This window comes from Salvelinus sp. IW2-2015, unplaced genomic scaffold, assembly GCF_002910315.2.
Source record: "Salvelinus sp. IW2-2015 unplaced genomic scaffold, ASM291031v2 Un_scaffold2851, whole genome shotgun sequence".
Taxonomy (NCBI): domain Eukaryota; kingdom Metazoa; phylum Chordata; class Actinopteri; order Salmoniformes; family Salmonidae; genus Salvelinus; species Salvelinus sp. IW2-2015.
Window position 1 is genome coordinate 39771 of NW_019944151.1, and position 3825 is coordinate 43595.

Consider the following 3825-nt stretch of genomic DNA (forward strand, 5'->3'; position numbering starts at 1 on the left):
ACCCACACAAAACGGACCGATGTACAAATTAACCAAATCACTCACAACACCAAACATGGATCCGGAGGTTTAAAATAATAACTGAGACATCAACATGCACAATGCACTGACAATTGTGTCTGGACCCTTTATAAAAAGGAGATTGGTCCTGTTGTTGCTGAAGCGTTTCTTGTAAGCCCTCAGAAGCATCACCGAGACTCCAAGAGGACTATTCCTGAGGAAAGGGGAGAACGACGTGATCACACACTGAGAAAGAAACAGGGTAAAGATTTTTGATCTATCCAATCCATGACTAAGCTGTGACAGTCAGGTATCCGTCTGTCTATCTAATCTGTCGGCGAGATATTGCGACAACGTGACGATTATCCACTGGAAGTTAATAATCAGATAATTTTGCCCTTTTCCAATTCATGAGAATTTTTAAACAACACCAAAGCGCAACAGTTCATTTCCGGTCACGACTTCCGCCGAAGGTCGTTTCCTCTCCTTCGTCTGCGCGCCGGCGCTCAACCTGCCAGGGTCGAGGACGGATCACCGGCCTTCTAGTCGCACGCCGATGTCCACCTCGACCTCTTTCTATAGTGTTTCCATTATAATTGTTCGTGTCTTCCTGTCTTATCACACCTGCCTTCACTCAAACCAATTACTGGTTGCGGGTCCGAGTTACTGGTTAACCCTCGTCGTACATCCCCGCACCTGTTTTGTTTTGTGAGTGATTGTTATTTGACATCGGTTGCATCCGTTTTTGTGCGGGCTCGCTATGTTGCTTTGTATTTCTTGTAATTGTTGAGTTAAAGCCACATTAAATACTCATATTTCTGCTGTCCTGCGCCCTGACTCTCATCACACCACTACACCACAGGACCTTTACACTCACTTCTTCATGTTCTCCTACCACTACTCAACCAGCTGCTAGTCAACACGGACCACAAAACTTCTCCAAAAGTCTTTTCAACGTTAAAAACACTATTATTTCGTCAGGAAACATCCAACTTTTCATTGGAGTATACAACGCCAAGTTTCCTTATTCGAGTACATATTTACCGTAACACTTTATATTATTCATCCCAAGCGTCCTCTCCTTGCTGGCAAACCTGTAACGCAGCAAAAACAAGAGACATCTCTGGGATGTCGGTTTTGAATTACAGGAATCCGTCTTTCAAAAACACTCAAGTCGGGAACAAAAATGCGTGCAGGAGGGCTGCAGAGAGATTGAAAACAGAAAGAGAGAGAGAGAGGAGAGACAGAGACAGAGACAGAGACGGAAAAAAGATAGATATGACAGAGAGACGCAGTTAACTTTGTATTTGTTTTATTTCACCTCTTTTTGTCTCTGTATTACTTACTACCTCACTTGCTTTGCCAATCATCGTTAACACCATTGTTTCCACCATGCCCAATTATTAAAAGCCACTCCCTTGAATTTTGAATTGCAGAGAGCAGAGACAGAACCCAGAAAGTCATGAGACGAGAGGAGAGAGAGGAGAGACGGAGAGAGAGAGAGAGAGAGAGGAAGAGAGAGCGAGAGAAGAGGAGGAGCAGAGAGAGAGAGAGAGAGAGCGAGAGGGAGAGAAGAGAGAGAGAGAAGAGAGAGAGAGAGAGAGAGAGAGGAGAGAGAGAGGAGAGGAGAGAGTAGAAAGGAGAGAGAGAGAGAGAGAGAGAGAGAGAGAGCGAGAGAGAGAGCAGAGAGAGACGAGCCAGAGACGAGAAGAGAGAGAGACCGAGAGCGAGAGAGAGAGAGAGAGGAGGCGAGAGACCGAGAGGACGAAGTATCACGAGAGCTCTTGCTTCTGCCATTGCTACTCCTTAAAATATCCACAACTGTTCCTATTTGTTCCTGGATGACACCTGATATTTTGGTGTTATTGAAGTTCACCTCAGCGTGCTTCTGTGAAAGAGAAGTAAAGTTGATATTGTAGGACATTACAGCAGCGACTGCCAATTGACACACAAAGAAAGAGCAGAGGTGTCTTTATCTAGTACAGGAATGGAGAGATGTGGCCTCCATATCATTAGAAAACATAGTGGGGAAAGGCCATCAATGTGTTTTAGCGTCTACAAAACACCAATGGATGTTATGATCACAAACGTTGATTAAGAAAGACTGACACGAAGACTCAACGACATGATCCACGACATGACTCACGACATTGACTCACGCAGGATCTCTTTAAAATTAGAAATTGGTTTGATATTCTAAATAACCAGACAAACGACAAGTTAAATTCTCGCTTTTAGAGAACTTTCATTCCTTATCACTGACCTTCCAATCCTACTCATAGCGCTGAGTTATGAGTGTTTAAATTAGTAATGCCAGCCATTTTTTTGAAACTGCACTCAAAAGGATTTCAGGAAGTTATCACAATGGCCCTCCTTTGACAGAGTAGGATGGTTATCTCACGGTTGGTGTGATTGTGTCAATTGTCAGTCAATTTTCCCACATCTCATCTGCCCGTCGACCGGTCCAAGCCCCAATCTGTTCCCTGTCCCGTCCTTCGACAGAACGACCTTTCAGATAAAAAACACTGGAAATATAACATTCAGCACCCAGGAACGGAACAATATAGGACACTGAGTGTTCTAAAAACAAAAACAATTTTACAAAATATAAACCGTTATTGCGCTACATTGAGATCCAGTTAGCTATATTTTGATCATTCTATTGTTTGTAAAGCTATTAATCTAGGATAGTGCTGTCGGCATAACTACACTTTTTGCCCTGCTTCCACAGTTCACATAATGATTGATGTTTTTATTGGTGTTATCGCGTATGTTTAAGGCAGGCACTGGTATTAGATCCATAGTCTGGAGGTCCGCGTCACTTCTGGTCTTTTCTGTTCTACACCCACCTGAGTTTCCAGAGCGAAAGGTTGGTGGGGAGGAGCGCAGGCTAAATCAGGGGGTAAGGCGGAACTGTAGTGGACATGATTATGGTCATATTTACAGTTTGGCCTGGTTTAGAATGTACCAGTAACAGTATGAGTATGAAACTGAGCCTCCCTGTTAGATGTACAGATCAGTATGAGTTTGAAGGACTGAGCCTCCTGGTTTAGATGACAGTACATAGTACAACAGCTGTTAATGTCAGTATGTTTGAAGGACTGAAGCCTCCTGTTTGAGATTCAAGACACGTTAGAATTGAAGACTAGTCGTTTTAAGAACAGTAATGAGTTTGAAGGACTGAGCCTCCTGGTTTAGATGCTACAGCTACAGTATGGTTTGAAGGACTGAGCCTCCTGGTTTAATGTACAGTAGAGTATGAGTTTGGAGCAACTGAGCGCCCGCAGTGGCACAGGCTGTCTAGGCACTGCATCGCAGTGGTAGACAGGCATCAATACAAGGCTTGCGGTTTGTTCCAGGGGCTCGCTGTCGCAGCTGGCCGCGGCACCGGCGAGACCCATGAGGCTGTGCACAATTGCCCAGCGCTCGTCGCGGTTAGGGAGGGTTTGCCCAGCGTCACACCGTCTGTGTTAGGAAGGTTTGGCACCCCAGCGTTCGTCCGGGTTTAGGGGAGGTTCTGGGCCCAGCGTCGTCCGGGTTAGGGAAGGGTTATGGCCAGCGTTGTCCGGGTTCAGGGTAGGGTCTGGCCCAGCGTCGTCCCGGCGTTAAGCGCAGGTTTGCGCCCAGCGTCGTCTGTGTTACAAGGAGAGGGTTTGGCCCAGGGTTTGTCCGGGTTTATTAGGGAGGGTTTGGCCCCAGCGTCGCTCCGCGGCGTTAGGGAAGGCGCTTTGGACCCAGCGTCGTCCGGGTTAGGCAAGGTTTTTGCGCCCAGCGTCGGTCCGGGTAGGGAAGGGTTTGGCCGATGTCCTTGTCGCCATTCACGCT